At 47.0% G+C, this 22,062-nt stretch overlaps 1 pseudogene across 1 annotated transcript in view; it reads left to right on the top strand.

Moving 5' to 3' along the window:
• The first annotated feature begins 408 nt into the window (after positions 1–408).
• Positions 409–22,062, top strand: part of LOC309523281 (cathepsin L2-like) — a 117,610-nt pseudogene continuing 95,956 nt past the window's right edge. The window contains exons 1-4 of the transcript in view: positions 409–435; positions 1,520–1,585; positions 1,825–1,869; positions 2,128–2,286. The product of the transcript in view is annotated as a cathepsin L2-like (transcript). The remainder of the gene's footprint in view (positions 436–1,519; positions 1,586–1,824; positions 1,870–2,127; positions 2,287–22,062) is intronic.

Consider the following 22,062-nt stretch of genomic DNA (forward strand, 5'->3'; position numbering starts at 1 on the left):
CTTGTGTTGCATTGTCCTAGACTTCAGACCTTTGCCTTTGCCTTTTCCACGCATTGAGCTTTCACTGCGCTGCTCTGTTGCCTTGGCCTTGGGATGTTTGCGCTCCCTTTTCACGTGGCTTAGACGTCCACACGAGTAGCATTTCACTGCCTTCAAAGCTTTGGCGCCATCTAGTGGTTCCACTGCGTTCTGGGATGACGTCTGTGAGGACTCCTCTTTAGTGATGCAGCTAGCACTACGCCGATCCGCTTCATTTAACACCACAGTAGTAACATGCGCTACCGTTAGCTGAGCAGTAGGCAAAACAGCAAGCTGGCTGGCAATCGCTTCCCAACTTGAACCCAAAGAATGTAGAATCATGAAGGAATACACAGCCTCTGGAAAGGTGATTCCACGCTGTTGCAACTCATGCCTGAGATTCTGCATTTCCATGAGGTGAGCACGGACATCTACTCCTTCAGCAAGTGCCATATCATGCAACTTGGCATAAAAGAACAAAGAAGCTCCTGCCTCCATTCTTAAATGTGAATCTTTAAGACTGTCCCACATCTGTTTGGCCGAGTCCTTGTCTCGCAAAAGACATAGCTCTTCAGGGGACACAATAAGCGTCAGAGTTACCCTTGCTTTGGAATCCTTAGCCTTCCACTCATCGGTCATTGGAGCTGGGGGGGCTTCTGATATCACATTAAACAGACCCTCTTTTCGTAGCAGAGCCTCTGCATACTGCACCCATTCCAAATAATTATTTTTGACCTTTGGAATTCCAAACACATTCTCAAGAGCCTCTGTTACTCTTGGACTGGCCATCTTGTGTCTTTAAAGCAGGCTGAGTCTCTTTACCAGCTGCATTCCAAAAGCACACTGCATAAGGCTTTTGCTTTCACGCCGCAGCCTGTTAGAGCTTTGGATAAAACTTCAAAGCCCACCCCTTATTACCATCAATTAGGAACTGGCAGGCTTCCCGGGGCTCGAGCACATACCTCTCAACCATCTTCTTGACACGCAGAGAAGATAAGCTGCATTCCGTTCTTCTGCCGTCCGTCTTCTGGGCCCTAACCAAAAAATGTCGGGAGCTCCATTCGACCGAGCCTTTGAAACCGCCTCCAACAAACAATTAATGACCTCGAGCCTTTGATAAGGCTCCAAGCACATTCTTCAATCAGCAGAGTTCCCGGCAGGGAAAGATGAGATCGTATGAGCTACATTTTTAAAGAGTTTTATTTCTAAACTACGCAGAACAGAAAAGACATCCTCTCTCTATGAAAGCAGAGAGCAACTGAACAAAGGAACAAAGGAAACCACTAACGTCACATCCCGTCTCCCTTCCTGTGAGACTGCCAACAGTCTGGAAGCCCTGAAATGTAAACACAGTCCTGTGACTCCAAGCAGCTGCACAGTGAGAAACAGAAACTAACATTTCTTCCCAAGAAAAAAGTCGGTGTGGCATGAGAAAATTTTTGTGTGGCCCAGAGAAAAAAGCTTGAGAACCAGTGATCCATAATTGAGCTTCCCATTGCAGGAGGAAGAGGCATTTCGTCGGGCCGTCTGGGAGAAGAACCTGCGGAGGATTGAGCAGCATAAGAAGAAGAAGAGTTTGGATTTGATATCCCGCTTTATCACTACCCGAAGGAGTCTCAAAGCGGCTAACATTCTCCTTTCCCTTCCTCCCCCACAACAAACACTCTGTGAGGTGAGTGGGGCTGAGAGACTTCAGAGAAGCGTGACTAGCCCAAGGTCACCCAGCAGCTGCATGTGGAGGAGCGGAGACGCGAACCCGGTTCCCCAGATTACGAATCTACTGCTCTTAACCACTACACCATACAGGAGGGGAACAGCTTCCAGCTGGCAATGAACCACCTGGGTGATTTGGTAACTGGAACTCTCTTGCATTGCCCTTGTAACTGGTCAGCTTCCATCTGAGCTGGCATTTGTGAACGTTCTCTTTGGGGGAACGCAGGTCTTGGGAATGGTTGCAGTCCAGCTGCTGGGAGTGCAGAGGGAGGATGTTGGTTTTGGCCAGTGACTTAAAGCTTTGCCCTGGGATGCAGCCTCAGGAGTAGCTTGGCAGGGGTGGGCATTCTGAAAATCTGGAAGTAAGAGCACAACAACTATGGTTTCCTCCCACAGACGGACGAAGAGTTTAACAAGATGCTCAGCAGCTTCCGTTCTGACTCGGCTGACCAACCCGGTAAAAAGGTTGCCTTGTTCCAAGAATCAGCCAGCCTGGAGACCCCCAAGGAAGTTGACTGGCGCACCAAAGGTTAAGTCACCCCAGTCAAGAACCAGGTGAGTCCAGAAAAACCTGAGGAGACTTAATGGCCAAGCTCAGGATTCCTAGAGGGGCCTTTTTTAACATCTCTCTGTTGGAGCAGGCCAATGTCTCAGTCTCAGTCAGTTTTATTGCACATAGCCAAAGGCTGCCACAATGTATACAGAATTATTTGACAATTAAAAGAAAATATACTGAATTGATAAAAAGACTTAAAACATTTATATTATTAAAGCATTACGTACTCTAAACAGAGCTATAAAAGTACCCCAATGTGCAAATAAAAACATTAAACAATAAAATTCATAAGCTAAAATCATCACATGGTCACTAATGTTAAAAACAATATCAATTAATACAGTGTGCAATTTATACTCAGAGTTTAGTGACAAAGATAGAGCATAGCCTGAGGTAGATAGATAGGATCAAGTAAATTCATCTCCTTTACAGTTAATGGCTACCTTGGCTATATAATTTGCTCTAATTTTCCTAGCAGCAGTTGCAAAAAGTGCTACACGCCAGGTCACATAATTATCTGTGTCTGTGAGGAGATATAAAATCATGTCAAAGGGGTTCTGGCCAGGGGACCCTGTCATTATAGGTACTAAAAATCTTTTTCTTGCATCAATATATAAAGGACAGTGCAAGATACAATGCATAAGGTCCTCTACTTCAGAACATCCCCTAATGCAAACACGTTCGTTTTTTGGTATGCCTCTGTGTCTCCCATCTCTATAAGCAGAGCTTATTGTATTTAGTCGTAGCTCTGTAAAAGCTTTTCGAAGCTGTGCAAAAGTCAATTCATTAAAATAAGATATGTGTTCATTGGCCTCTCTAAGTTTAAAATACAATGGGGCGCATGTAGATGTGCACATAGAGTTTAGATCGTTTTTAGTTGCCACTGCCCTTATGATCCGTTTAAAGATATTTTTCTGGGAATATAGGGGAAGTTCTTTAATCTCAGTCACTGAGAGATCATATTTGCCCATCAGTTGGGCAGCATGATGTACCCAGTTTTTAAGGGGTAATCCATTCGAGAGCTCAATCAGGCATTTTTTTGGTAGCCTAGCGTTGTCCATCTGTTGAACTCTAAACCAGTAACAGAGAATTATTTTATCTATTTGGCTCTCTATGCTCAACATGCGAGTTTCCAACCTGACCATGGCAGATTGCACGTCTTTGGGTAAACCTAAAAGAACTCTTAAAAAATAATTCTGTGGAGGTTCCAAACCTCTGCACCATATAGAATCTGGGCCATTGTTTTTGCTTTATACACAGATAGAGCTGGGTTGACCAAATTTCCACCTTTACAGGCAGCGAATTTCAGAATAGCTTTCGCTGATTTAAAGGCTTGCAATTTAATATTGGATAGCTGTGTATTCCAACATGCCGTTTCTGAATAAATCAATCCCAGATATTTAAACGTATTTACTTGGTTTATGATGTGTTCATCCAGGAGCCAAACATGCTTTTTAGAATGCTTCCTGTGATGGGATGATTAGCTGCTTGTGCGTAAAATCGTGCTCCCTCAGAGTTTGTGCCACTCCACAAACCTCTGTGTGTGACAGAGCTCCTCAAACATGTCTGCCCTAGTCACTCGTAGATTCCGACAGTGGTTGCTTTCGGAATCGTCTCCAGCATAAGAGCTCCTTAACGGAAACCCGCCTTCTGGACTCACGGCGTGACAGTTTCCGGCGAGGCGTGGGTCTCCCTATGGGAGCCTCAGATACCTCCCCACTGTTCTCGCTGGAAGCGTCTCTGAGCCCTCCCTCCTGCTCGCATTCCCTCAGAGATCCACTCCTCCCCCTGCTGGTTCCTGCTTCAGCTGTTGAGTCTCTTCCTTCCTCCCTGAGCCCCTCCACCACCTGTTCCTCCGATGGCAGTTCCCTGACACTTCCCAAAGCCACTCCCGAGCTACGGAGGGGGGGTTGCGGGCGCATGCCCCCACCCACACTCTCGCGGGGCTGGCGGCAGCCCCGCGGAGTTTCAGGGATCTCATCCATATTCATAATCGGCAGCACCAGCCAATGGGCTGCCGCCAGGGGCAGGGTTAGCTGAGGGCACATAAGGTCAGGGCAGCCCGGGCTCGCCCCTTTCTCCCTGTTGCAGCAGCCGCGGTTTGTTGTTCTTCCTTGGATCATCCCGTTAAAGCTGCCCTGGATTGCTGCCGCTCTCCCGCTTCCCCGTCTGCTTCCGCTGCGTACCCTCCTGGCTTTGTTCTCGGCGTGGCCCGCGTGTCGGCGATCGGCTTCCCTCCAGCAACCAGAGAGGATCGGATCGGCTTCCCTCCTCTTCGTTCCCCGATCGCCAGCTGAGCAGGCGGCGACGGACACCGGCTTTTTCTGCAGCCACCCGGAGGTTACAACGCACCGGCTAATCAGGTTTTCCTGCTGGGGTTTTTGGTTTTACCCTTATTTGGCGGCGGAGCTTGATGGGGGGGGCTGGGATCTTGTGGCTGCTGGGAGCGTGGTTGTTTAACACGGTCATTTCAAAGGAGCCTTTTTTAGCAGCATGGGGCGTGAGCAGCGGCAAGGGGCATTTTTTCTGGGACTGCAGGGGAGCGTCATTTTGGGGCGGAAAAAGGGGGGTGGTCCGCTTAGGCCGTGCAGGACATTAGTTTCTCTTTTACGGGGGGGCCTGGTGACCGGGTACGTTTGTTTTCACTGCTGAGTTCGAGGGTTTTGTAGCGGTCTTATTTCCTGTTGCGGACGGTTTAGTCAGCTGCTCGGCAGGCTCTAAGTAATTTTGTTTAGTCTGAGCGCTCAGTGCGCGGCGTCTCGGTTGCCTAGTGACGAACCCGCCTCCGGCCGCCATTTTCAAGCACCCACGTGGCCGTAAGGCAGCCGCCATTTTGCAAGAGGCTAGCAAGTGTGTGAAGTCTCTCCCCCTCTGCAGCAAAGCGGGCAGCCCTTTTTAGAACGCGTCGGTAATACAGGGCAGGGAAGACTTAGTGCCCGGTTCGCTAGGGTTGTCTCTCAGGCCATTAACGTTGATAATAAAACTAATTCGGTAGATTCAAGCGTCTAGAGGCCTTGAGATTAAGGCCCTAGTAAGGATACTCTTTGGTTTAAACCTAATATCAGTATTGTGTAGGCCGGAGGAGGCTAAGTTCTAGTTGTGCTAAGGCTTCATATTTTCCTGCATTAACAGTTAATTGGTGGTGGCAACAAAGTGCGAAGGTGCCCCACGGGGGCGTAGCCTTGCTGAGGAAGGCTTTGTTCAGCATTTTGAATTAATTGGAACCGAATTATAATTAGATAAGCATTATACAAGGAATATAGTTTATTTGTGGGTTGATAAGACTATAACCAATCAGGCTATCAATGCTTTTGGCGGCTAGAATTTAAATCCAAAGTTTCTTCCTTTGCTCGCAGGGCTTCTTACCTTGCCTCATTGACTGTAATTCCTGCTGCTGTTTTGCTACTTATTTAGGGCTGCTGCTGGGCAACACTACCTATTTAGTGCTTATTAATTAGGTGAATAGTTAAATTCGATATAATAATAATAATTAATAACTATCAGTAGTAATAATATTAATAACAATAATAATAACAATAATAACAGTTGGAAATAATTTTTAAAAAGTAAATAACTTAATAAATAAATATATATAGATATATATATTTATAGTTAGATATATATATACAAAAAAAATTAGAGAGGGAAATAAGAAAAGAAGAGCAAAGAATAGCTTGAAACCTTATAGTTGGATTATAAATAAACACTATAAGTAGTTAATAAACAGTGGCGAGCAATAGATAGACTCTCTAATCGAACATAATTAAGGGGGGAGTAGATAGAGCTCTGTTAGTTGGAACGTGGTGCTGTTAACACAAAGGTTGCAGGTTCAATCCCCAGTGGTGTCCAACTTTAACTATCATGGCAAGCAGGGGCAACGCTCAGGCATCAGTCGGGTAGTGCGCTCGTGCCCGTCGGTAACCCTCAGGCTATAGCGCAACTGGTCACGGCAATACAAGCCTTTTACGCACAATGCGGGCCCCCGACAGCTTCAACGTCTTCCATTGTGGAGTTGCCTCAGGATTGCATACCTGACACTCCCCCCAGCCAACAGGCTGGTCCTTCCACGGCCAACAGGCTGGTCCTTCCACGGCGGCGTCTAGCACGACGCGGCATGGCGCCAGTCGACCCCAGACACGCTTGCAGACCACACGTGCACAGAAAGCTAAGTCTAATGCTCAGAAGGCCAAGGCCGGCTCGCAGAAGGCTAAGGCTAGCACGCAAAGGTCCAGGCCAGCAAGAGCCGCCACCTCCAGCGCAAGCCAGGAGGCAATAGATGTTCCTAGTGTTTTTCAGGATGCTCCAGCCCAACCTAGCATATCGGAAGGCTCATCTTCGGATGACGAGTTGCCCCCCCAGCAGGCACCATCCACCTCGGGCGACCCAGCCCCATGAGACAACACTTCCCGAGGAGGAAAGCGGAAGGCGAAGAGGAAGCACACCTCCAAGAAGAGCAGGAGAAGGGACCCATCTGACTCTGAGGATGAGACAGGTACTTCTTCCTCTGAGAGTGACAGTGATGCTCCCATGGAGACTTACTGGGGGAGGGCGAGGAGACGGGTGCCCCTTTATGGGTCCACGAGAGGCGAGCCAATTCGCACCGTAAAACTTTTAATGGGACCCTTGAGTGGAAGGATGGAGCGCTTGTCGAGGATGTAAAAGTGTCCACCCACTCGGCAACCGATTTTATCCTGGGTAACCACCTCTCCAAGAGAAAAAGGGATAAGATACTGAACGGGGATTACGTGGATATGTTCACCCTTCTCCCGCCGGCACAGGTAAAAGGTAAGGGGGAAAAGAGAAGGTACTACGGTAAGAAAAGATACAGGACCCCTCGGGCGGAGCGTACATTTGAGAATTGGCTCAATGGCTATCAGGTATTTATGGGGATAGTTTTAGGAGGCTATCCAAAATGTGGGATGCACCTCGCATCTTATCTGGCCCATGTGAGAAGGGCGCATGAATTAGCAGGAGACGAGGCCGCCATCTCGTATGATGAGGAGTTTCGTAGGAACGCCTCGCTTTTGTCCTCGACGCGGTGGGATCAGAGGGACAATAACTGCTGGATGGAGTATGTGGGGCCTAACATCGAAAAGAAAATGCATGACCAGTCAAAACCCGGTAAGGTGACTTCCGGGTTGGCGCCATCGCCGAATGGCGGACTCCCTCCGAGCTCCGGAGGGAGTCTGCTCGGCAGGGGCTGGGTCCTACCGCGCCGGCGACGCGGGGACCCTTAGAAACCACGGGAACGGATCCCGTGGACATGGTGACTCGGCTGGCACCGTTATCGCTCTCCCGGCTTGTGAAAGAGCCTTTTTAAAGGCTACGGATCGGGCGCCGGGGAGTAGCGTGGTGCTTTGAGTCCTCCGCTTCCCCTGCCGGGCGCAGCCGCATGCCATTCGGCGGAGAGCGCTGGCTTCTTCCAAAGGAAATTCGGACAATTGATCAACAACCCGTGAGTAATTGGGCAACCGGGTTTAAAAGGAGGAAAAAAGAAAATTTTTTCCGGATTTGGCACGAGCGGGAGGGGATCCAAAAAAGGAAGTCAGTCCCCTCCCTGATTGTAAACATGCTAAAACAAGGACTGAGAAACCAAGATCTATTCAGAAGCTTATTGATGATAAAAATTACCAACTCCACGATGTGAATTATAAGAACTGTGCTGGAGGAGAGGAGTCGAGGGTGAGGAAAAAGCAACCCCCCCCCCTGGGAACCGGGGCGATTCGGACAGCCTGGCGAAGAGAGATGGAGATTTTGACAGCTGTCAAAGGAGCTGTCAAAACTGGAAATTATAAAGAGGACTTTGTTACAAGTTCTTTGCTGGTTAATTTTGTTACAATTTGATATAAATATGGATATAAACTGTCGGGAAAAAGAAACAACAAATTGACTTTTGGATTAGAGGATACAAAGTTATTGTAATCCCTCTAGAGGGGATTCGGGACATTACAAGTGTCGTATGTGGAAAACTACTCTGGGATGTGTAAAGGTCTTATCTCCTGGGAAAGCTGCAGAACTGAAATATTATTTTGTCTACAGAGGTGACTATAACACAATAGAATCTTCTATTGAAGCAAGAAAGGAACTGGACGTAAGTCTGTGTCCCTGAATAACAAACCTCTGTAGAGACGTTAAATTTTGGAACAAGAATGTTTTGACAGCTGAACAAGACAGAAACCTGAGAAACCAAGAAATAAAAGAGTAGATGACTGAATACGACACGGAAAGAATAATGGGAGGAGCAACAAAAGATTAAAGAAAATTAAAGGCCTCTATTAGATTGGATTTTCGACATTAAACATCATTAAGACAATCAAATCCGAAGAAAACAGCATGATGGACTGAGATAAATTTGGCTGTGGACTTAAGATCTCCAGGCCGACAACATACAGACAAATGGACATGGGGAATCAAAACCGGGGAAGGGAGGGGGAACCTTAGAATCCAAAGGCTTTGTAACCAACTTTTTGAATTTCTCTATACTTTCTATCTTATATTCTTTATAACTTTGATATTTTACGTTTCTGTTTTTTTCTTTTTTTTAGAAAGGGGGAACTCGTGGAAGAAATGAGAGCGGATCTTGGGGAAAATTTTGTTCTATTATAAGACGAGGAGTGATGCTAAGATGGTGTAAATTTAAATTGGTTTATGAGTATAATATATTAGGTTTAATTGGGGATGAGAACTTGTGGAACCAACTTAGATAAAGGGGAATACAATCGGGAGGGGAAGGAGGAAGTCCCAGAAAGAAGGTTATGAAAAGAAGGGTCTAAGTTAGTTTCTCTTTTTCTTTCTTTCCTTTATCTTTCTTATTTTCCTATTCTGTTATTATTGGAAATTTTAATAAATATGATTATAAAAAAAAAAAACCCGGTAAGGTGGACGGCAAACGTCGGAAACAATGCTGGGATTTCAACAGGGGCGCATGCCAACGCGCCACATGTAAGTACCTGCATGAATGCGATAAATGTCTAGGCAGCCACCCGGCCATTAATTGCTTCAAGGGGAAACAACAGCCCTTTCGAGGCGGCAGGGGACACCTCCACCAGGGGAACCGGGGTGCCCCCTCAGGCTCTTCAGGTCCTGCCCAAGGGTCAACAGGGATCCGTTACTAATTTCTCCCTCGACCTAGCTCAATCTCCAATTAAGCTGCAACCCCTAAGAGCTCTGTTGAACCTATACCCCAATAGACAAGCAGCCATCCTGCTGGGGGAGGGATTTTCCCAGGGGTTCAGAATTCCAGTTGTCCTCACTCCCAATTCCACTTGCCCGCCGAATCAGAAATCCGTATTAGAGAGGCCAGATATTGCGTTGAAAAAGATTCAAAAAGAAATTGCGGCCGGGAGAGTGGCGGGTCCATTCCCAGAACCGCCCATTGATCAGCTGCATATTTCGCCGCTGGGTATTGTCCCAAAGAAGGCACCAGGGGAATTTCGAATGATACACAATCTGTCGTACCCCAGGGGAGCTTCGGTTAACGATGCTATTCCCCAAGAAATGTGCACGGTGAAGTATACATCTTTTGATCAAGCAGTGAAGTTAGTACGGGGTTTTGGTAGGGGCGCTTTTATGGCGAAATGCGACATCGAGTCGGCATTTCGACTTCTTCCAGTTCACCCAGAGGATTTTCGCTGGCTAGGTTTTAGATTCCAGGATGCCTATTTCATTGATAAGGCGATGCCCATGGGGTGCTCGATTGCCTGTGCCGCTTTCGAGACCTTCAGCACCTTCCTGGAATGGGCGCTTAAATTTAAAACTGGCTCCGAGGGGGTGGGGCATTACTTGGATGACTTTATTTTGGTCGCAAGCAATGCAAACGACTGCAATGCGCTGCTGCACGCCTTCATGGCCTTGGCTGAGGAGCTGGGTGTTCCTTTAGCGAGCGATAAGACGGAAGGCCCGGTCACCACGATGACTTTCTTGGGCATCGAACTCGACACACTGGCCCAAACCTCTCGCTTACCGACAGAGAAGTTAGTTGCCCTAAAAAGGCTTATTGCAGAGACCTTGCCCCTAAGGAAGGTCACGCTGAAGCAAATTCAATCACTCTTAGGCCATCTTAACTTTGCACGCCGGGTAGTTTCCCCAGGTTGCCCTTTTTGCGGGCGGTTAGGTAAGCTAGCTGCAGGTTTACGGTCGCCACATCATAGGGTGCGTCTCTCGAAGGCTGTGAAATCAGATCTCCAGGTTTGGCTGCAATTCTTAGATCGCTATAATGGCATCTCACTGTGGCAGGACAACATGGCCCTGCAAGCGGATTTTCAGGTGCATTCAGACGCGGCAGGCTCCTTAGGATTTGGTGTTTACTTCAGAGGTCAGTGGTGTGCGCAACGGTGGCCTGCGTGCTGGCAAGGGAAACCCATACTACCTGATATGACATTCTTGGAATTCTTCCCCATTGTTGTTGTAATCCACATATGGGCGGAGCACTTTAAAGACCATAGGATCTGCTTTTGGACTGACAACCAAGCGGTGGTGTCGGTCCTGAATAAGCAATCTTCACGCTCCCCCAGAGTTGCGTCGCTCCTGCGGTACTTTGTTCTGTCCTGCCTCCGTTTGAAACTGTACGCCTCTGCCAGATTTGTTCCTGGTATCGATAACAGCATTGCGGACGCTCTATCTCGTTTCCAGATGGATCACTTTCGCTTATTGGCACCGGATGCGCAGCAGCTGCCGCAGCCGTTTCCGGAACACCTCTGGAGTATTGGCAACGAGAAGCTATAAAGGGAGTATTGTCTGCGGTTGCACCGTCAACCTTAAGATCCTACAACAAGGCGTGGTCAGATTTCACCTCCTTTCGCCAAAAGATAGAGCGGTTTAAACCAGGCAGGCCCCCTTCCAAGCCCGAAGTCATTGAATATCTGGTGCACCTCCGCGATCTAGGCAGGGCCCCCAAAACCCTCAATATTCATTCAGCGGCAATATCCTTTTTCTCCAAAGCCCTGTTCTCAGTTGATCCCTGTTCTCACTTTGTGGTCCGGAAGATGCTGGAGGGCTGGCGCAGGTCTCGACCTCCTAGCCGTGACAGCAGAAGGCCAATAACTTTTGATATACTCACGCAAATTCGGTATAAGCTCAGGATTATCTGCTGGTCCAGGTACGAAGCCAGGTTGTTCTCCACGGCATTTTCCTTCGCCTTTTGGGGGGCATTACGCATAGGTGAGGTGGTCTGCGACGACCAATCATCCAATAGCAGTAGGGGGCTCCTCTTGGAGGATGTAACCCTGTCGAGCGCGGATGTAATTTTGAAGATCCGGCGCTCGAAGACCGATCAGATTGGTAGAGGGGCCCTTATTCACCTGCAAGCAACGCAGAAGGCTGGCCCTTGCCCGGTGAAGGATGCTAGAAAGTTTATGTGCATAAGACCAAAAACTAGTGGCCCTTTCTTCATACATGCTGATGGCTCTTTCCTGTCAAAACATCAGTTCACGCGGGTTAAGCGCAAGTGGATCGCGGCCATCGGGCTCCCACCCGAGGAGTATGCCGCGCACTCCTTCCGCATTGGTGCAGCAACCACCGCAGTCCATATGGGTTTACTGGCCGAGAGGATAATGGACATGGGGCGGTGGAAGTCTAATGCATACAGGGGCTGCATTCGAAAACCTTGTTAACACCCCCTTCCCCCTCAATCCCCCTGACCCGGATCTCCTACTCTCTCTTCTCAGGTTTTGGGGCGGTGCGTCTCTGGATCGTTGGCCACAGTATCGTGCACTGGGCAAGGCAGCGAGCGGTTTCCAGAGGCGGATGTGGGGACCTGCAGCTCCCAAAAAAATGTCAAAGTATCCTGGATCGCACGGCGTGGAATGCGTTGGGTTGAATTTCTCCCAGCAGTAACGAAAAGAATTGCAGCTGAAGGCCCACCCGATGTGCTGGTCATCCAACTGGGCGAGAACGATTTGGCTTATAGAAATGGAGTGGACTTGAGGTGGAATATTGTCAGTGACTTGGAGGGGTTGCAGGCGTTGTATTCAAATATAACAATTATATGGTCATCGTTGCTCGAGAGGCGCTGCTGGCGGGATGCAGCGAATACTGTGGCCGTGAATAGAGCCAGGAGGATCTTGGAGCGCTCGGTGGCGCGTAGAGTGGCTGCGATGGGCGGGCGGGTCATCGAACTCCCCCGCATCCAGTTCAGCAAGGAAACACTCTATCGCGGGGATGGCGTGCATCTCTCTGATGCGGGTAATGACATTTGGTTGGCCGACATTTTCCAGGGAGTCAGGGATTGGTTACAGGTTTGAGGGTATTGGCGGCGAGCTGGGCTCGTGTGGCGGTTAGGCATTGGCCGGGGTATTGTTAGGCAAATGAGGTCGGGGGGGAGGATCGCCATCACCTCCCCCAATGCTTGGAGGGTAGTTCGTTAAAGGACTCCGGGGGGCGCCGCCTCGTCCGAAACCTACGGAGGCTAGGGCCTAAAGCGCGCTCCCGAGCGGTAACCCCTCGGGGAGCGCCTACGGATGTACATCTGGGGGGCTCCCCCTGTTGGTGCTTAACCCTCCCCGGTTAGACCGGATAGACTGTTAGGGCCAATGCCTAAGGCCAATACCGCTCTTACCTGTAATCAATAAAGTTGTGGCCATTTTCGCCCATTAACCTAAATTCTGGTGTCCGGTGTCTTTATTTATTCCTCCTGGGGAGGGGGGCAGGTATCGCCACGCAAAGCCACTCCCGAGCTACGGAGGGGGGGTTGCGGGCGCACGCCCCCATCCACACTCTCGCGGGGCTGGCGGCAGCCCCGTGGAGTTTCAGGGATCTCATCCATATTCATAATCGGCAGCACCAGCCAATGTGCTGCCATCGGGGGCGGAGTTAGCTGAGGGCACATAAGGCCAGGGCAGCCCGGGCTCGCCCCTTTCTCCCCGTTGCAGCAGCCGCGGTTTCCCTCCCACCCACCCGTTAGGCACGCACTCGGACTTTGCTATGGGCTTTGGCTGGTCGCCGCAAGGGGCCTGGTAGGAGTTTTTCCATTTGGCTAATTGGCCGAATTTTGAAGCCACTTGGTTTTTTCGCCTACCTCGTAGCAAATCGTCACAACTCTCGGGTTTTGGCGGTTAGGCATTGGCCGGGGTATTGTTAGGCAAATGAGGTCGGGGGGGAGGATCGCCATCACCTCCCCCAATGCTTGGAGGTTAGTTCGTTAAAGGACTCCGGGGGCGTCGCCTCGTCCGAAACCTACGGAGGCTAGGGCCTAAAGCGCGCTCCCGAGCGGTAACCCCTCGGGGAGCGCCTACGGATGTACATCTGGGGGCTCCCCCTGTTGGTGCTTAACCCTTCCCGGTTAGACCGGATAGACTGTTAGGGCCAATGCCTAAGGCCTCTTACCTGTAATCAATAAAGTTGTGGCCATTTTCACCCATTGACCTAAATTCTGGTGTCCGGTGTCTTTATTTATTCCTCCTGGGGAGGGGGCGGGTATCGCCACGCAAATACAATGACCTGCGTCTTATGGATAAAGCATTCCTTGTGCAATATGAACTTAATTTTGCAAGCATCCGTCTCAGGCCCACCTGGGTTCTAGATACAAGTACTAGGTCATCAGCATACATTAAAACTGAGAGTTTTTGGTCGAGAATTGTGATGGGGCAAACTGTAGGCCCTCCAGTTCTTTAACCATGTCATTAATATAAAAATTAAACAGGAAAGGTGCCAAAATGCATCCCTGTTAGACTCCAGTAATGGTGTTAATTATAGTGGTGAGATGGCCAGCCAGATCCACCTTTACTTGCATTGATGTGTCAGTATATAATGTTTTGATGAGAAATAATAGAAGGAGGTCTATATTTGTCTTTTCCAATTTTTGCCACAATGCATGTCTTGGGACCGTATCAAAAGCTGACTTTAGATCGATAAAAGCAACATATAATTTTTGCTTCAAATTTTTTTTATAAAATATTTATTAAGAATTTAGACAATAAAACACCATTCACATCAATCAATAAAGAAAAAAAGAAAAAAGATACAAAAAAAAGATATACAAAAAAAGACAAAGGACAAAAAATCATAAAAAGACATGAAAAATAGTTCAGTTTCATGAATAAAGTTTCCATAAACTTCTTTTCTGACTCCCTCACATCTCCCTTTTCTGTGTTCCCATTTACAAAATCTTATTCAGCAATACTTCACCTTTTCTCAAAACTTATTTTAAATTATACGTTTCAGCTATTATGTCTCCAATTTTTCCCTTTGTTATCAAATATTTAAGCTTGACATAATATTATTCAAATATCACCTTTGTTCTTATAAATCGATTATTTTCATAGTCCTTTCAGCTGTGTCACTAATGCCATATTATCTTTATATCCTGCATCATTCTAACATTCATACAATTTACAATAATTTTGCAAATAGTCCCTAAATTTCTTCCAGTCCTCTTCCACTATCTCTTCTCCCAGGTCTCGGATTCTGCCAGTCATTTTTGCCAGTTCCATGTAATCTATCAGTTGCATCTGCCATTCTTCCAGGGTGGGCAAATCTTGTGTCTTCCAATATTTTGCGATGAGTATCCTTGCTGCTGTTACTGCATACATAAAGAAAGTTCTGTCCTTCTTTAACACCATTTGGCCAACAATGCCCAAAAGAAAGGCCTCTGGTTTCTTAGGGAAGGTAGAGAGTTTATTTTATTGCATTAGCCGTGTGGCCATAGCATGATATACATTGAGATAACAACATAAAATAGGGGTGGGGAGGTAAAGGTAGATATCGTCCTGGGCGATTACTTAAACAAAGTAAGAAAAAAAAACTGCTGAGGCTGGAGGAGGACCGTTTAAGGGTCCTTCAGCTCCTCAGATATGTCCTAGCTCGATTGTCCTTGTACAATAAGACTACTTGGAACTTCGTTCGGTTGTGCGGCGTATCGACTACAGCTGTGGTGTTAAAGAAGAAGTTGGTGCCGCTTTCCTCTTCATCACACTAAGCAGGAAGTTTGCTGTCATCTCGGTAATCCAACAATCAGAATCCTGCAGAAAGAGGGACACTATCCAAGGCTGGATTGGGAGATGAAGCTTATTCACGAGGGGAGTTAAAAACCGAGATCTTTCATCTGTCCAGTTGGGACAGAAGAGCATTACATGTTCCATAGTCTCCAGGGCCGTGTCATTACAAGAGCATGTTCTATTTGCAATGGGAACTCTGGAATAACGACCCGACAGAACTGCTGTAGGAAAACAGTTGAGACGGGCACAAGTAAAGGCCCTACGCTTAGCCTCCGAAGAAATTGTGAAGCAGTATAGAGGGATCCCTTCAGGGGAGCACAGCCATTGAAGGACTGTGCCCTGGATCCCCACGTCGGTAAGGCGGTGGTCCAAAAGTTCGTGATCGACCATGTCGAAAGCTGCTGATAGATCTAGAAGAATCAGCAGCCCTGACCCGCCTCGATCCAGCTGTCTACGAAGGTCATCTGTTAGGGCGACCAGAGCCGTCTTGGTCCCATGACCAGCGCGGAAGCCAGACTGGAATGGATCCAGAGCCAATGTTTCATCCAGAAACCCACCAAGCCCTATATGGCCTAGGACCCTCGTACCTACGGGACCGCCTCTCCTGGTATGCCCCACAGAGAAACCTACGGTCTTCAAATAAAAACATCTTGAAGGTCCCAGGCCACAGAGAAGTTAGGCTGGCCTCATCTAGAGCCAGGGCTTTTTCGGCTGTGGCTCCGATCTGGTGGAACACTCTGTCACAAGAGACCAGGGCCCTGCGGGACTTGACATCCTTCCGCAGGGCCTGCAAGACAGAGCTGTTCCACCAGGCCTTTGGCCAGGGCACAGCCTGACTCCCTCCCTCGGCAATCTTCGCAGAGCTCTGGCCCAATGGTTGCTAGTGGCTTGAATTAATTAATTTTTATAATGAATGATTTTAGAATGTTGTTTATGTTGTACCTTTGTACTGTTTTATTGTTGTTAGCCGCCCTGAGCCCGGCTTCGGCTGGGGAGGGCGGGATATAAATAAAATTTATTATTATTATTATTATTATTATTATTATTATTATTATTATTATTATTATTATTATGTTTCTGTATGTTCTTTTAATATCTATGAGCTTTGCGCGGGTTTGGGGGTCGTTGGAAAATTTGATGATTCTGACCATTTTCCTAATTCGCCTTCTTAGGTCTTTACATTCCTTGTCAAACCAAGGCGATTCAGAGAAAAGGCGTTGGTGAGTAGGCGAGGTGGTGGTTATGTAAATTGTTGAGAAAGCATCAAGTAATTTCCGGTATTGATCAGCGGGCAGGATTGGATCAGAGGGTGCTGCAGGCATATCAAATGATTTTTGTATGTCCAGGGCAAGAGAGGAGCTGAGGCTTGTCCATTTCTTTGTTTTGTATACAGGGTGGCTTTGTACCATAGTTCTATAGTTTGAGGGGACTGAAGGTGGCTCTGTTAGGTTTAACAATAGAGTCAATGGAAGGTGGTCACCACCAAAATATTCAGCCACTTCCATTTTTGTAGAAATTGAGAATAGCTCCGGCGTCAATAAAATGTAGTCGACAACACTAGTTCCCCGGGAAGTGATACACGTTAATTGCTGCGAGGACAAGGGAGTAATGTTACCATTCGCGATGCAGAGATCGTTTTCCATGGCCAATTGGGCCATCAGTCTCCCCGACGCATTTGTTATAGGATCAAGAGAGCATCTGTTTCCCCAGCGGGGCTGCAGGGGGTTGTCCAGGAGTACTGCAGGAGATACTATATCATCGTCGTTGGGACCTATTCTTGCATTGAAGTCGCCTAAGAGGATTTGAGGAAGTCCTGGGTTAGTTGTTTGAAGATCATGGAGCCAAGACGAAAGTTCAGACCATCTTTCATTGCGGTCGGAATCGTTAATTACTGGGGGCAGATATACTGTAGTTATCAACCATGGGTTTTTGGTCTTGGGGAGATGGATCTTTATAGTGAGAAAGTAAGGGGAAGATTTAATTTCCTCGCAAATAGTGAGAGATAAGCTGGTTGAAATAAGACAGGCGAGGCCAACTTGGGGGCGGCTCCTGTTGGTTAGTTTACGAGCACAGGAGCTAAAGGAGCAATAATTTGGGAGAGCGATACTTTGTTGGGACCAGGTCTCTTGGAGGCACACAATGTCGAAGGAAGAGATAAAATTCATTGCTTCAGGATCCATTTGCTTTGTCGCCCAGCCGTTAACATTCCAGGAGACAATTTTAAGGCTCTGGGATGGGTTGGGTGCGTCTTTTAAGGAGAGAACTGCTTTTGCTTGATTTGTGAGTGAGGGTTGAGTCTGTTCATATCTAATGATGTCGGATTTCCGCGGAGATAGGGAGCCGGCTGGAGTTTGTCTCTGGTCTGATCTTTGTCAATTATTTCCCAAGGTGCTTTTAGGGATTACTTTTTTATGGGCCGGCCCATTGCTCTCCATACATGGCAAACTAGCCAAATGTTCTATAGTTTCAGCTGTTGACTGTTGAATACTGACATTAGTGGTCACCGGGCCTTTGAAGTGTGTTATCTCTTTCCGTAGGTATTTTTCCGGTACCTGATTGTGGCCTAATTCTGCCTCATCTAGGTACCTCAGCTTGTCCCAAGAGCCTGGTGAGTTCGCCTTCGGGATGGTTTTCCTTATTGGAGGTGGTGTAGTGTTCTCTTCAGTGTGCCGGGCTTCCTTAATTGGGGGTAGGTTAATCTCAGCCATTGTCTGAAGGTAACATGGCCGACAGGCCGCTGGGTTTTGTTCTTGTATTGGGTTCAAATTATAGGGAGTCTGGTCCTTTGTATGAACGTCCACATAGATTTCCTTGTTTATATCTCTCCCAGCCAACTTAATTCTTAGCATATCTAATCTTTCTAATATTTCTGTTTGTATTGGAGATGGAAAATGGCAAAATTGCCTAATTAAAGTATTTTCTTCCACGGAGAAAAAATCCTCATCTTCATTCTCTTGAAGTTGCAGGTCTTGCAGGTGGACATCTTTCCTTTTTAGTTTTTGAAGCTCTCGTTTCTGGAGACCAGGCCGGGTTTTGGGAGGTTGTTTCTCCTTACTAGGGTTTGCGTGCTTGGCTTCCAAAAGGGAATTCAGTGGTGCCTTGTTTTCAAAAAATCTAAGAATTTTTATCTGGGCCTTTGAGAATATATATCTTGATCTGTAGATGAACTTGGCCAGGTTCTGGTCTCTAAATGTGATCATTGCTCTCATTGAACAACCATCATGATGCAAATAGTCTACAGAAATAATGTCATATGGCTTTACTGCTCCTGGCAATATATCATTCAGAATGTTCAAGGAGCTCATTCTTCGATCTATCCCTGTAAGGAAGCCCTTTAATTTTGGGAAGTTTGTAAATACCAATTTTTGGGGATTTAAAATCAATGAGTATTCTTGCTGCTGTTGTCGCATACATAAAGAGAGTCCAATCCTTCTTTAACACCATTTGGCCGATAATGCCCAAGAGGAAGGCCTCTGGTTTCTTAGGGAAGGTATATTTAAATACCTTTTTCAGTTCATTATAGATCATTTCCCAGAAAGCCTTAATCCTTGTGCATGTCCACCAAAGGTGAAAGAATGTTCCCTCAGTTTCTTTACATTTCCAACATTTATTGTCTGGCAAATGGTATATTTTTGCAAGCTTGACTGGGGTCATGTACCACCTGTATATCATTTTCATAATATTTTCTTTCAGGGCATTACATGCCGTAAATTTCACACCGGTGGTCCATAACCGTTCCCAGTCAGCAAACATAATATTATAGCCAATGTCTTGCGCCCATTTTATCATTGCTGATTTAACCGTTTCATCCTGAGTGTTCCATTTTAACAGCAAGTTATACATTCTTGAAAGTACCTTAGTTTTTGGTTCTAACAGTTCTGTTTCTAGTTTCGATTTTTCCACCTGGAAGCCTATTTTTTTGTCCGCCTTATAGACCTCCCTAATCTGACCATAATGTAACCAATCTCGCACTTTGTCCTTTAGTTTCTCAAAACTCTGCAATCTCCAAGTGTCTCCATCTTTTTCTACTATCTCCCAATATTTTGGCCAGTTGGCCTCCATATTGAGTCTTTTCTGAGCCTTGGCTTCCATTGGTGACAACCACCTTGGGGTCTTACTTTCTAATAAATCTTTATATCTTGTCCAGATATTGAACAGTGTCTTCTTGACTATATGGTTCTTAAACGCTTTATGAGCTTTTACCTTGTCCTACCACATATATGCATGCCACCCAAACACATTGTTAAACCCTTCCAAATCCAAGATGTCAGTGTTTTCCAGAAGTAACCAATCTTTCAACCAGCAGAAAGCTGCTGATTCATAATACAGTTTCATATCTGGCAGGGCAAACCCCCCTCTTTCTTTAGCATCAGTTAATATTTTAAATTTTATTCTGGGCTTTTTGCCCTGCCAGACAAACCTGGAAATATCTCTCTGCCACCTCTTAAAACAATCCATCTTGTCCACAATCTGCAAAGTCTGAAACAAAAACAACATTTTTGGCAATACATTCATCTTTATAATAGCTATTCGACCCAACAAGGAAACCTTCAATTTTGACCAAATTTCTAGATCCTTTTTGATTTCTGACCAGCATTTTTCATAATTGTCTTTAAATAAATTCAAATTTTTAGCCATCATGTTAACCCCTAAATATTTCACTTTTTTAACCACATTTAACTCTGTCTCCTTCTGAAACCTTTCTTTTTCCAAAGTTGTCAAATTTTCCCCAAAAACCTTAGTTTTCTGCTTGTTTAATTTAAATCCTGCCACTCGACCAAATTCTTGAATCAGTTCTAACACCCTCTTAGTACTAGATTCTGGCTCCTGTAATGTCAAAACAAGGTCATCTGCAAAAGCCTTAAGTTTATATTGTTTAGCCCCGACCTGAATTCCTTCAATCAACTGGTCTCCTCTAATCATATTCAAGAGCACCTCCAGGACCGAGATGAATAACAGTGGGGAAATAGGGCAACCCTGTCGTGTTCCTTTCTCAATTTTAAACTCTTCTGACACCACATTATTGACTATCAATTTCGCCTTTTGTTCTGAGTAAATCGCATCTATGCCATTTTCAAACCCCCGTCCCACTCCCATCCCTTTAAGATTTTTCTTCATAAAATTCCATGAAATATTATCAAAGGCCTTCTCCGCATCTATGAAAATCAACACTGCTTTTGTATTAGTATTCATTTGCAATAGTTCCAAAATGTCAATAATGTTCCTTGTATTGTCAGACAAATGTCTACCTGGGAGGAAGCCTGCCTGGTCTTTATGAATCACTTCATTTAACACTCGTTTTAGTCTATTAGCTAAAATGTCTGCAAAAAAATTGTAATCCACATTTAAAAGTGTTATGTACTGAGTTGACTAGGATCCAAACTGCAGCAGTCTGATTGGTCCTAGAACAATAGGATTCAGAATGCAGCAGTCTGATTGGTCCAAGAACAATGCAGCAGTATGATTGGTTGGCAGGAACCACCCAATCATGCTCCAGATATAAGTGAATCCACAACCTGATTGGCTTACAGTAGAATTCCAGAATTAACCAATCATGTGCAGCCCATTGTGTAAATAATGTATATAAGCAGATACTTTGAGGGGACTTTCATTCATTCCTCCTCACCACTATGAGCTGAATAAAGAGCATGAAATCACTTTGCGACTCTGAGTATATTTCACTGGCGACGAAGGTGGGATCCCGCTGAGCTGACTGCCACACACAGCACCGCAGCACCGCCACCTGCCGCACCGCTGCCTCGCACCGTGTATCCAGGCTTCAGCTCCGGGACACAAGGAACTCAGAATGGCAGCCAACAGCAACTTCTCGCCATTCAACCCAGCATCTGGAGACTGGGAAGCATACGTCTCCCGTTTCACCTTCCTCCTAGAAGCCAAAGGGGTCACCGACGAAGAAGACGCCAAGAAGAGGGCGATATTCTTCAGCGTCTGCGGAGAGGAGACGTTTGAAATCGCCCGGGCTCTCCTTGCGCCTGAAGACGTCGCTACTGTTCCATACAAAACAATAATGGAACAGCTGAAGGGGCACTTTTCGCCGCAGCCCTCAGTGGTGGCTCGTCGAAATGCCTTCTACGCAAAGCGACAAGCCCCTGGGGAAACCATAACTGGGTTTGTGACCTCTCTCCGCCAAGCCGCCCGGTTCTGCAACTTCTCAGAGCTGGAGAACATGCTTCGTGACCGCCTCGTCGGTGGCCTGAAGGATGAGAAGCTGCAACGACGCCTCTACGCTAAGAAGGACCTAACGTTCCAGGTCGCTCTGGAGGAGGCCCTGGCAACGGAAGCTGCCAAGAGGTCGACGCAAGAGGCACGGCCGAGCCTGCCATCCCAACCGAGGGTCCACCACGAAGACCTCACCGACGACTCAGGATACGACAGGGAGGAGGTGCACCGAGTACAGCAGCGCACTCAAGCAGCGCACAGACCACAGCTGCCTCGACGAGAAGGAGGGAACTGCGCAAGCTGCAGGGAAAGTCACGAGAGGAGGACCTGCCGTTTCCGCAACGCAGAGTGCAGGCAGTGCAGAAAATTGGGACACATCGCCCGGGTGTGTCGAGCTCGGCCCACCCGACGCCAGGCATCAGATGACCAATCCAAGAGCCCCAGGTCCCGGGGCCCAACGCACCAAGGCAACTCTACGGAGCTCACGGACTTCCAGGTATACCAGTTGCCCCACCCCAACGTAGAGAAAATTTATGTAGAGGTACAGATAGAGGGGGCCCCATGCCACATGGAGCTTGACACGGGTTCAACTCTATCCATAATCTCGGCAAGGACCTTAAGGAAACTGTGTCCTATTGGGGGTCCCAAACTCAGGCCGGCCCC

Source organism: Podarcis vaucheri (genome assembly GCF_965113315.1).
Source record: "Podarcis vaucheri genome assembly, chromosome: W".
Classification (NCBI taxonomy): domain Eukaryota; kingdom Metazoa; phylum Chordata; class Lepidosauria; order Squamata; family Lacertidae; genus Podarcis; species Podarcis vaucheri.